Genomic DNA, 12,678 nt, shown 5'->3' on the forward strand with positions numbered 1-12,678 from the left:
AAATACAAATTAACAGTTTGCCCCATTTCCTAGCCATTCTAGTTGAGGTTTTAATGTACACAGCTAATAAAGCATCTTTCATATTGTAGTTGGAGCATCCCAACCCATTCATGGACCACTGACTTAGAAACAGTCTTGTCTGCCATTGCTTCTGTGGCATGAAGTCTTGAAATGATCAGTTATCTCATAGGATGACTCACATCTCACTAGCTCAATGTGGTTTCACACAACCAAGAGAACACAGCGCCAGCACATGCTCAGTAATTCACAGCATAATCATTTCCCTGAAATCTTTACAAGGAGTGCCCCTCCATCTGGTGTAAAAATACATTATTCATTCAATACACATCCTATTTACTTATTCTCCCCTACACTTCCATTTATATTCAGACCATGTAATGTGGGTAATTATGACTTCTCTGGTTTTATACTTTGAGATTTTGCATGCATTTTATATCTTCCTTTTGAAAATTACATTTTATTAAATATTTGACCAGAGATCTAATTTTCCATTTCCTTTTCTCTCCCCTGAGTCTCTGTATCATGCACATATATAAGTCACAGGTGCACTTGGGAAGCTTAACTTTACTTCTGAGTCATGTTGCTGAGCAACTAAAATCTCCCTCCAACCCCAAGGGGCTCACTCCCCTACAGTTTCTCTTCTCTGTCTAAGAACACTAGAATAGAATGAGTAAACTGTGCTCACTGTATTTCCAATTATGTGGGTTTTTAGTGTTATCTGCTTCCAGGAACATTTATGACAACACTTGGATTCTAGGATCCACTCTAATACATACACTCTAGTAAAAACTGGAAGAGTCCTTAGGTGTTCACAAATACATGCATACTTCATATTTTATATATGTTTTATTTTAGTCTGATAGAACCAGTACTCAGGTTAGGAGATCAAGGTTTAAGTTGAAGATCTATGTAACCTTGGATTTGGAAACAACACAGACCTTCTGCTACTGCATCACCTAGTCTCTGAGACCAGAGGCAGTAGGAACAGTTTGAGAATACAACCCCAAAGAACCCCATGAAGCAAGTAAAATCCCCAAGTGCAACATCAAGAGGAAGAGGCTTATAGAACCAAGAAATGCCACAGAAGAGATCTTGTTTATTAATTTAATCAGGATATTTTATTACATCAAGAGATCTGAATATCTTATAGATCTGTCGATTTCTCTTCATTCCTACTGTTAGTTTCCTAATTCAGGCTACCACAAGGCTTTCCCAGATCACTCCAACCTCTCCTACGTGGTCTCCCTAACATCCAGGCCTGATTCCCTCTTCTCCACTATCCACTGAATAGCCTGATGTGTTCCTCTGATTAAAATGCTGAAGTGCCTCCTCACTGCCCTCAAGATAAAGCTGATCTCCTTAGTATGGAATACAAGAGCTTTCTCCCTTTGCTCGTGCTTGCTTGCTTTCCTAGCCTTACCTCTTGACCATCTCCTACTGCCTTGCCATCTAAAGTCCAGTCTGACTGAATGACATCTACACATTCCTACTTCCCAACTCTCTGCAAAAGCTCTGCTTTCTACTGTGGATACCATCTCACTCCCAACACCTCTGCTCTTACCTAGACAAATCTTACTCATTTTCCAGATTAGATGATGCTTCCTAAAAACTGAATTAAAGTGGCCCTTCATTGCCCACAACCAAGATAGCACCAGTACTGACACACAGGGCAGCTTTTCATCCTATGAGTCCTGAACAACTCACCAAACTCTGAAGTCCACAAGGAAGAAACCATATAACAGTTGAGTGTTGAGACCATGTGTTCAGACTCTAAAGCTACAACAAATATATTTTCCTTTTCCCTCTAAGGGAATCAAGGGATAAACTCATGTACTCATTCCATCACCTTTAGTGAGGAGTCCCAGTGCCACAGCTTTAAATGGCATTTTTCTCAATATATGAGATGACTTTGACATTAAACCCACAAACTCAGGATACAAGAAATGTAAAATCCTTTTCTTATGTTCACTTTGCACTCTGTAGTAGAAACTTAATCTTGTCAATTCTGGGTCATCTCATTCAAGTCAGTTCCATCTTTTCCTTGGAGTTGCATCCAAGTTGAAAGGAGAAGCACTGATTTTGCACAGAGGCAATGGAAATGGGGATGGAAATCTGATCCTCTGTCATCACCAGATATCCACTGGCTCCTTTGGTCATGGGTCTACATAGTCAGTAGCATCCTCCTCATTGCATCCCAAGGCCTCTCTGGATCTGATTCTATAATACATCAGTTACGTTGAAACTCTCTCAGGCATACTGAAAGCACATGGTTGTTCCCTGAACCAAAAGAGCACGGGAATATTCTATGAAGTTTCCTCAAGTTTGTATGCCTAAACATTCTGTAAAACTGTTTACTCAAGTGCTTCTATGAAACACTTCTATAAATGTTGATGAAAACTTCTACAAGTTTTAGCAGCCCTCTGACTTCATTTACTAAGAAGGATACAAATAGATTTTTTACAGATCATCCTGAATCTAGTGAGAATTTTGTTTTGTGTGTTTCCTATATGTTTTGCCCAACCCTGGATTCAACACCAGGCAGAAAGTTCATAGGGTGACTCAACTCTGTCTAGCTTATTCTCTGACTTAATTTTCTTCTTCCTCCTAGTCAGGAAAAACTTCTCTGCTCTGGATGCCAATCATTATATTCTTCTCTGTCATTTGTCTCATGTTTTGAAATCAGGGTGTTTTTTAAGCCATATTTCAAACTATTTATGTTCTATGCTTTCTGCATGTAATTTATTCCCTGAGGCATACATATAGAATGTCACAGTTTCCCAGGTATGAAGAAGAGTCACAAAACAAAAGGAGCTATGTTAAGGGGGTACCAATTAGTATCTTACAGCAGAAAGTGAAGAAGAACTAAAGAGCCTCTTGATGAAAGTAAAAGAGGAGAGTGAAAAAGTTGGCTTAAAGCTCAACATTCAGAAAACTAAGATCATGGCATCCGGTCCCATCACTTCATGGGAAATAGATGGGGAAACAGTGGCAGACTTTATTTTGGGGGGCTCCAAAATCACTGCTGATGGTGATTGCAGCCATAAAATTAAAAGACGCTTACTCCTTGGAAGGAAAGTTATGACCAACCTAGATAGCATGTTTAAAAGCAGAGACATTACTTTGCCAACAAAGGTCTGTCTAGTCAAGGCTATGGTTTTTTCAGTAGTCATGTATGGATGTGAGAGTTGGCCAGTGAAGAAAGCTTAGCACTGAAGAATTGATGCTTTTGAACTGTGGTGTTGAAGAAGACTCTTGAGAGTCCAATGACTCTGGACTGGTTGCAAGGAGTTCCAACCAGTCCATGCTGAAGGAGATCAGTCCTTGGTGTTCATTGGAAGGACTGATGTTGAAGCTGAAACTCCAATACTTTGGCCACCTCATGCGAAGAGTTGACTCATTGGAAAAGACCCTAATGCTGGGAAGGATTGGGGGCAGGAGGAGAAGGGGACGACAGAGGATGAGATGGCTGGATGGCATCACCGACTCGATGGACATGGGTTTGGGTATACTCCGGGAGTTGGTGATGGATAGGGAGGCCTGGCATTCTGCGATTCATGGGGTTGCAAACAGTCGGACACGACTGAGCGACTGAACTGAACTGAAATAATAGCTGAAGATATTATTCAACCTCATAAATCACTAGCTAAGAGCCTAAATTTCTAAAAGCAGAGTTTTCCAGTAAGTGCTGGCAGAATTCACTAGAATACCTCATGGGAATGTCCTGATTTCTCCCCACTCTTCCCTCCTAAATTAGAGTTCAATTTCACCTTTGTATTTCAGGGGAAGGTGTTCTGATGTAAATCAGCAGAACTGGAGGGAGGTAACACAAATATCAAGAAAGAATGAACTTGCTCATGAAGCCTCTTGTGTCTATGTAGGCCCTTTTTACGCTCAGTCATTGGCTTGTGACAGGACAGAAGCCAGGCATGCTTCCACAACAAACAGGAGAGAACAGAGAAAAGATTTCTGCACAATCTCCTTACAAATCCAAGAAGTGGGAAGTGAAAGAGGTAGAGGAGCATTGCCCCTCGAACGTTAAGGCATGATAACTGTTTTCATCAAAAAACTGAAAGAAGAAATAAATGAATAAGTGACTAAACTAATAAATAAAGGGACTTCCCTGATGGTTCAGTGGTTAAGAATTCACCAGCCAATGCAGGGGACGTGAGTTTGATCCTTGGCTGGGGAACTAAAATGCCACATGCCGCAGGGCAACTAAGCCCACACGTTGCAACTCCTGAGCCTGTGCAGCCCAACTGAAGCAAAGCTCACATGTCACAACAAAGATCCTTCAAGCAGCAACTAAAACTTGACACAGCCAAATAAATAAATGCATTTTTAAATTAATAAATAAATTAGTGAATGAATGAAAAAAGCATGAAAGCTAGGAAACTGTAAAAGGAAAGGAAAATGAAAAAAAAACTGGAATTTGGGGTTTGTAAGACATACAAACACATTTGGCTGGAAATTTCATTGCCTTTGATCAAGATTTATAAATTGTTAAACATATATCGCTCTAAGCATGTTTGAGTCCAACAAAATAATGCATTTGAAATGTCATAGGCTATAAAAGGGCCAGAAAAAGAATATTATTGCTATTTTCACTAGTGTTACCATATGTTAATTCTGTTGACTTCAAAAAAGAGAGAACTCCATCTCAACACATGAGTGTTTGTGGAGTGCCTGGTGTGGCTCATTTGCACACAGGTTACAGCATTTTCAAAATCCAGGAGAACATGGGAAAGAAGCCCATATGGGCAGTTGGTTTGTCAAGCAAGACATTCTCCAGATGAGCAAATAAGAATCCAGTCACCCAAAGGAGTGGAAATGCCACAGCTGAAATTTCCAAACCAGTCAGTGATGCTGAACATCCACAAATGGTTGTGTTACCAGGAATTCTTTCAGACATTTTCCTGTTTCATCTAAAGCAGCAGTCACAGATTAAGGCTGTGCCCAGCCCTTTATTCAGGGACACAAATACTTGTATTTGTTTTCATTCTTTTTGCTTGTTCTTTACTCTTTCCTTTTTGTAGCTTGTGTTGTGCTTAGTCATGTCTGACTCTTTGCAGCCCCTTGGACTGTATCCTGCCAGGCTCCTCTGTCCATGGAATTTTCCAGGCAAGAATACTGGAGCAGGTTACCATTTCCTACTCCAGGTGATCTTCCTGACCCAGGAATCGAACTTGCATTGCTTGCATCTCCTGCATTGGCAGGCAGATTCTTTACCACTGTGCCACCTCTTACTCTCATTTTAAAAAGGAATCTGAAATTTGTGGCCAAGGGCTCAAAATACAACAAAATAGAAATAAGTACATGAAGAAATCAGCACAATTCAAGCCTCATTGAGTATGATTGTTACAAGATTCACAACGTCCATAAGATAAAGAAAAAAGTTTTCAAGAGAAACGTTTCAAATAGAAACAGTATTGAGTCACTTGTCTTCATCAGTCTATGCACTATAGGACCACTGCAACAGAAACTTCCAGGTTCCCCTGCCACATATTAGAGACAAATTCCAGCCTAATCCAATTCTTATGGACAAAACTTCTTTGCAGATGTACCATTAAACACAAAGCACATTGACAGAGAATAATTCTCATCTTGCTAAGGAATCTCCTTGTTATATCACTAATTTGAAGCACCTGCTGCTTTAATAGAGGGTGGAGGGTTTTTTTGGTTTTTACTTTATTTCACTGAATGTTTTCTGCTTGTCTCATGATTTGTACCCCTATGATGAGTCTGTTTTCATGCTCTGACCCTACTTTTATGAGTGTTAATTGATGAAGTTTATTCTTGTTCTGTTTATTGTCTCCTATTCCTATCCTCTTGTATTATCCAAATGTCAACTCTTTCTTCATCTCATCTCTTCCCAGCTGCTCTCAATATCCTTACAGGGGCCTGAGGGCTGGGCTGGGCTGAAACTCTCCCAAATCAATGAGAAGGCAAAAGGCCAGTATAAACTAGGCTCCATGATCAGCCTGCTCATTTCAGAAAATTGGCCTTTCACTGCCTGGTGGATGAGGCTGTTCCTTATGTGGGTATCTCTAATATTCTTTGCTATGCACACTGAAATTCTTAGGTAGATGGAAACTTGTAAACACCTTAGATTCCCTCCTTGCCTCGAACTCTGCTACCCTAAGGGGAACTTCACCTTCCCCCCTTAAACAGGTGCTTTGCTTTGCTCCTGTGCTGGGTATGCTCAGTCACTCAGTCGGGTCCGACTCTTTGCGACCCCATGGACTGTAGCCCACCAGGCTCCCTTGTCCATGGACTTTTCCAGCCAAGAATACTGGAATGAGTTGCCATTTTCTCCTCTAGAGAATCATCCCAGCCCAGGGATTGAACCCTCATTGCTTGCATCCCCTGCACTAGCACATAGATTCTTTACCACTAGCACTATCTGCTTTGCTCCTGACTACTCTTGAAAAACTTCAAGGTATTTGTTTGCCCTTCTCACTCTAGTTTTCTATTGTTGTCATTACAATTTGCCACAAATGTAGCGCGTTAAAAGTGCATCCACTTAACTATCTCACAGATCTGTAGAATTCGAGCACAGTGGCCTCACCAGACTAAAAGCAACATGTCAACAGGGTGTTGTCCTTTACTGGGCCATCAGGGGAAGAATCTGCTTCCAAGCCCACAGAGGTTGTTGGTAGAACCCAGTTCTTTTCAACTGTAGGACTGAAGTGCTGTTTCCTTGCTGACTGTCAGCTGGGGGCTACCCTCAGCTCTTGGAGGCCTCTTTCTAATCTTCCCACATGGGGCCCTGCCTCTCAAAACAAGCAAGCGCACACCGAGTCCTTATGCTTGGAAGCTCTCTGATTTCCTTTTCTGTCGCATCTCTTTCCAACTCCATAAAGGAAAGTTCTGTGTTTTTAGGATTTATTTAAGATTAGCCTCACCTGAAAAAATTCAAAACAATTCTCTATTTTTAGGTCTGTAACTTTCATTAAATCTGCCAAGTCTCCTTTGCCATGTAAAGTAACATATCCACAGGTTCCAAGTGATTCAGGCATGAACGTCTTCTGTGGACCATTATTCAGCCTATCACACACTATCTCTCATCCTCAGTTAGAAGGCTCCATGCAATTCCCATTTGGAGTTTCTCAAAGTGTCTAAACTCCCAAAAGACCTCTATGAATTCCTGCTGTTCTCCTGGTCAAACCCAATCAAACTAGGTAATAAAACCATTAGCCAGTTCTCAAAGTGATGAGGCTTTACCTTGTTCCCCTGTGCTCCTGTGAGCAGTCCCACCATCTCCCAGAAACACATCTGCATCACTGCTTCATGAGGTATTTTAACGTATCTGCCCCCCTCCCCTCCTCCTTCTCCAACCTTCAAGCCAGCTCTTTTGACACTTGTTTTTAATAAAGAGGCTAGGAAAAGAACATACATCTTGAATTTGCCTAAGTGGCTATTATTTTCACAAAAATAAACACATTGTAGCTTATGACTTTCTACAGGACATTTTATTACAAACTCCGAATTGTGTTATTCAAGTCCCCTCTAACAGGAAAAGAGACAATAAACCTGAAGTCTAAGAGATCTTGGATTGTTTCTCCACTGTGTTTAGTCAGAAAAGTTACCAAGTATCTCAAGAAATGTTCTCCATTTAGCAAGGCCAAATGTAATTTAATATAGAGTGATGAGATCTAAATGGCCCAAATCTACGCAAACAATTTAACATCAGAACAGTTTATCAAATTTTATGAGATACTTATCAAGTATAAATCACGTGATTTTAGGTAATTATTACTGTGTGTGTGAATCAATCTGTAGATGGAGTTCAATTTAGATAAGACAAGCAACCACTCAGATGACCTCCCACAATAATTCCCACCACCTCACTTTCATGCTTTTTAATTTAGCTGGAATGACTGACTAGCTACTGATGAATAGAATATAGCACGCATATGGGGATTTCCAATAATTAGGTTATAAAAGACCACAGCTTCTTTGGCGGTCCCCAACCATTTTGGCACCAGGGACTGGCTTTGTGGAGGACAATTTTTCCACAGACTGGGATGGGAGAATGGTTTCGGGATGATTCAAGTGATTACATTTATTGTGCACTCTATTTCTATTATTATTACCTCAGCTTCATCTCAGATCATCAGCCATGAGATCCCAGAGGTTGGTGCTCTCTCTTTTTTTCTTTTGGACAGCTTCTCCTGTAAGAAGCAGTTGCTATTTCATGAATCATGTCTGTCAAGAGGTCTATGTGAGTGACTCTGAAATAAGATCTTCCCTCAACTGAACTCAGAAATGACTCTAGACTTGGCCAGCTGCTGACTGCAACCACATGAGAGGCCTTGGAGCAAGCAGCTACATAGACCATGTAAAGATTCCTGCTCCATGAGACTATGAAATAATGTTTTTATTTCAAGCTGCTAAGTTTTGGATAGCGATTTACACAGCATCTGATAACTAGTATAACAGATACACTTACAGCTCAAATCAATTCTCAAAACCAGCACTTTATGGAGAATTCCTAATAGACTTTGTATCCAAAGCACTCAAAACAGTTTGAATAAATGAAAAAAAGTAATGATCATATTTTCTTAGTTTAAAAAGATAAGATACACATTTGGAACTGATGAGTCAGTCTCTATACTAAAGCATTACTTACTTGACTTACTCATCCCTGATACTATAGTTTACTTTCATGAACTGCTGCTGCTGCTGCTGCTGCTTGCTGCTAAGTCACTTCAGTCGTGCCCGACTCTGTCCACCATCCCTGGGATTCTCCAGGCAAGAATACTGGAGTGGGTTGCAGTTTCCTTCTCCAGTGCATGAAAGGGAAAAGTGAAAGTGAAGTCGCTCACTCATCCGACTCTTAGCGACCCCATGGACTGTAGCCTACCAGGCTCCTCCGTCCATGGGATTTTCCAGGCAAGAGTATTGGAGTGGGGTTCCATTGCCTTCTCCGTTCATGAACTGCAGGATCTGCTTAAGTTTCTTAGAATCTGCTACAATAAATGAACAGAGGTGATTTAGAAGACCTAGAATTCACCTTAGCCCCACTCTGTGTATAGTTGTATATACTGTTTAATGCTACTACAGTTAGTAAGCCCATTCAGTTGTAATTCTTTTACCGAAACTAGAAATTGCTGATTTCTTCTCAATTAGGGAGTATCAAAACACCCAAGGTTTAAAAAGGGCTCTAACATAAAATATCACTCATAGCAATAAGGAATAAAAAAAACTAAAATCTGAATGAGAAATTATGACACATGATTAAAATGCTTTACCAGTTCCCTTAGAACTATAACAGAGCTTTGAATCAGTAAGAGGTATATTAAGAGTCACACAGATAAATGGACTGAAAGGATAAATAAAAAATTATGGAAACAGAAACTTGAAGACATAAGAAATATGAAAAATATTAAAAACCTCCTTAGTAATCAAAGAGATGCAAATTGCCCAATGATTAAGGGAGTACCCTAACAAGTTGGCAATGCTATAACGTTAGCAAAGATTATGATGAAATACTGGTGAAACTGCAGTGGCATGAGCTCTAATAGGTTTCTGGAGTTATTTCACACTGTTACATCAACTACCGTAAGACGTTCTGCCCCTTGTCTCCTGAAGGCCACTACCAGAAATCTTTCCTAATGATGCAATTTGAGATGCAAACATTTATGTAAAAATTTGTCACAATTAAAATTATGTAGGTAATGCAATGGAATTACTAATTTAAAAAAATGGAAGGAAGGAAAGACGAAGCTATCCAAATGTTTATTCGGGGAAGGACATAAGGAAATATGACAGAACCATAACATGGAGCATTATGCAGATATGAAAAGTGATGTTTTCAAAGACCATGTAATAGAGATAATAATAGCATATTTTTAAATATTGCTATTTTTAAAGAATATAATATTTAAGTTCTATATGATAGGAATAATAGCATGAAAAGTTATGCTCTATCTAATGTTAAGCAAAAATGACAGCATATAAAAATATTAAATGTCTTAATGCTGTATAAATAAAAGGCTTAAAGGTTATTATCTATGCTGATGGGATTTCAGAATTTCAGGAATGCTGATATAATTTATACCATGTTATCTCATAACCTGAAAAACAGTTTCCAATAAATGAATGTAGACATTTCTTTCTTCTTTTCTTTGATTCTGTCTCAGAAAGTTTTACTAAGAATGAGCTCTTGCTGAATTTCCTTAAGCTGTCATTTAGTTTGAGTCTTACACATCATTTTCTTTCTCTGAAATTAATATCAAGATCAGGACTTAACACTTAGATCATATCTGCATAGTTATAAAATTGGCATGCCACTTCCTTAAGTGCAGTTTTTCACTATGCTTATTTTTTAAGCCACAGGATTTCTGTATATTAAAATGCATAAAAGAATGGGGAAAATAAGTCATAAAATCAGTCCTTTAGTTTTCATAGGGAAAAGCACTGAACATGATTAAAAGAATCAGTTAAAAGCCAATTTACAAGTGGCCATATATGAAGCATTTCAGTAAAGTACGACTTTTTAAGAGGAAATAAAGGTATATGGATTATTTGCTGTTTGAAGTACACATATTTTATGCCTTTGTGGATGTTCCAGACTTTATGCTACCCTCATCATTTTTATCTCAGTAATAACTCTTGTTATTGACCAAGAAAAATGTATTTTTAAATTCAATTTTCAAGTTCCGTAGAAGTAAATAAAGTATTGAGCTACTGAACATAAAAGGCAGAAAAATGTTACAGACTATATTTTGCCATCCTCCTCAGAAGGCAAGAATCACATCAGTCTTATTTAATATGCTTACTTGTTGAAAAGCAAATGGAACACTAATGGAGAAAAAAGAGAGGCCATGTCAGAGTTTCTAAAACATGGCATGTTTATCAGTAAGTGGAAACATGGTCATCTATCTCTGTGGAAGTCACCAAAAATTTTAAAAGAAAAGAGATTATTATAATTGCTGGAAAGCAGCAACAATACCAAAATGCCAGAATAACAGTCTCAAAAACAGAAAGTAAGAAAAAGAGGAAGTGAGAGCATGAAAGAGAGAACTGTTATGTCTTTCAAAATGAAAGAGTGGAAACGTTTCATGCAAGTATAAAAGGTGCCACAAATGTGAGTTTCTACTGTTTTCCTTTCTGGCCTGATCTTCCTATGAATGGATAAAATCATGATGAAGCACATTAACTGACTTTTTCTTTGGTTTCCAAAGACAAGAGCCTAATAAGGCTTCAAATGCTATCAATGCGGAGAGAGGGTATATACAATGAGGGAGATTTTGCTCTTTAAAAAATGTGATGGATCTGGGGAAGAACAATGAACACTTGAGAATACTGAAAAATGAAAGAACTCAGGATATATTTTGAGATTCACAGCTCATTTTTTTAAACAAGTCATTCTAAGCATAGATCACACACACACACACACACACACACACACACACAGAAACCTAACTGCTAACCAGGGATTAACTGCCAACCTACTCAACTCACAGAAGAGGACTCGGGTACTGATTGTGAGGAGATCTCAAAAACGAAAAAGCAGGGTTGAGGAATCATGGAGAGAGAGAGATGGAAAGAAGAAAATCAAGATAAGGATGTGTTGTCAAGGCTACTGCTATAAGAAATGGGAGTCCTCTGTGGTTTTGTTTGGCTTTTGTTTGTGTTTCAGGTAGTTTTATCCTTTTTTTTTTGGTTTTGCTTTTTAGAAAATGTTCCAGGACGTTGAAGAAGTGAACACAATATTTCTCAGAAATGTCCATCTGTGGATTGGCTCCAGGGCATTTAGACGCTGATTTCTGTCTACTATTCTTGAAGAGTAGTTCCTAAGGACACTAACACCCTCTCATGTGCTCAGAGTGTGCTCCACAGCTTCAGAGAAGACTCTGGGCAGAAGAGTGGACTGGTCCCTGAGCTTAGATTGTCATCCTGCAGTGGTGACCCATACCTGCAGAGGTGAGTGAGGGCCTGGGTCTTAGACCACCAAAGCACCAGCTACATTGTGCTCACACTGTCTTATACATCCTCACTCCTGTGTCTTGCTGGACACTTCATGAACAGGTCAGGAAACAGTACATAAGACCTAACACAGAGCTCACTCCATGGGTGATGAACCAAACAAACTTTGATCTGGAGCAGCAGCAAACTGTTCTTTAAGAATGTATGTCAATCACAGAGGACCCAATAACCAGAACCAGTTTTACTGAGAACTAAGAAATGCAAGCACCTTATACAGTACTGCTGTTTTCAAAATCTAAGACTTCCCTATATTTGGGGGGAGACAACTGGGTAGTTAGTAAAAAAAAAAAAAAAACTAGACTAAAATTTCTTAAGGCAGAGATATTCTCATTCATCACTCATAGTACCTAACATCCTGCATTATAATACCATATATCAGAAACACTAACAATTAAACAAAGGATGATTTGAACAGCCTGGCTCATAAAAGTCAGTGATGATGCCTTAGCTACAGTTCATTTCTCCATCCTAGTACTTATCATATTATATTTTAAATATCTCATCTGTCTCTTTATCCCGCTAGATTGTGAGCTTACTAAAAGCATAATGTATTCATCTTTGTTTTCCTAACACATAACCAACTGCATCCTGCTTAATGACCTCTCAATAAATATCAAATTAATCAACTAATGTTTGTTCTTGGAGATGTCTTTATTTGGTAAGACT

The 12,678-nt window shown here is 39.0% G+C and overlaps 1 long non-coding RNA gene across 10 annotated transcripts in view; it reads right to left on the bottom strand.

Moving 5' to 3' along the window:
• Window positions 1-12,678, bottom strand: part of LOC145516377 (uncharacterized) — a 523,613-nt gene that overhangs the window by 188,044 nt on the left and 322,891 nt on the right. For 4 of the 10 annotated variants that reach the window (XR_014061332.1, XR_014061331.1, XR_014061345.1 and 1 more), the window contains one exon: window positions 8,115-8,192. The exons of the other annotated variants lie outside the window; for them this stretch is intronic. This is a non-coding gene — a long non-coding RNA (uncharacterized LOC145516377). The remainder of the gene's footprint in view (window positions 1-8,114; window positions 8,193-12,678) is intronic. 10 annotated transcript variants of the gene reach the window in all.

Source organism: Giraffa tippelskirchi, chromosome 8 (genome assembly GCF_054371585.1).
Source record: "Giraffa tippelskirchi isolate mGirTip1 chromosome 8, T2T-mGirTip1v1.2.pri, whole genome shotgun sequence".
Classification (NCBI taxonomy): Eukaryota; Metazoa; Chordata; class Mammalia; order Artiodactyla; family Giraffidae; genus Giraffa; species Giraffa tippelskirchi.